This window comes from Trachymyrmex cornetzi, unplaced genomic scaffold (assembly GCF_001594075.2).
Source record: "Trachymyrmex cornetzi isolate Tcor2-1 unplaced genomic scaffold, Tcor1.1 scaffold1689, whole genome shotgun sequence".
In the NCBI taxonomy this organism is placed as follows: domain Eukaryota; kingdom Metazoa; phylum Arthropoda; class Insecta; order Hymenoptera; family Formicidae; genus Trachymyrmex; species Trachymyrmex cornetzi.
This window is the reverse complement of record NW_017296297.1, coordinates 19,697-20,216: the sequence shown is the minus strand read 5'-3', so window position 1 is coordinate 20,216 and position 520 is coordinate 19,697.

The following is a 520-nucleotide window of genomic DNA, read 5'->3' as shown; positions in this document are numbered from 1 at the left end:
TTTTCCAAAAAAAGGGAATATCTCGGAAACCTATGAATTTTCTGAAAAAATTTGTGGATGTTTAGAAGACCAAAAGGTATATTTCCACCAAGTTTCGTCAAAATTAAATTTTTTTCATGGAAATAAAAAATAAAAAACAGAAAAACCAGTTTTTCGCATTTTTCTCGGATATTTTGAGGTTATGTGAAAAATTGATTTCTAGAAAAGTTGTAGATTTTGTGACGATCTATGTCACGTCCTGGGTCGCGCGAGTGCGGATGCCCCTCAGACGCGGCGTGGTCTCGTCCGACGAGGGCTCGGCGTGATTCTCGCCCCGAGCGGCAAGGGCGGTAATCACGGTTACCGGAGTAAAGGAGGGAGGTTGACTGTCACAAAATTATTACGTGGAAATGCTAATTTGCGAATTCAAAGACGTTTATTTGTTTGTTTTTTGTATTAAAAACCCTTGCGTGGAGCTAAATTGCCCGGTGACTGTTTCGACTTTCACGACCATCGGCACCGGTCTCGCGGGTAGAGGCGG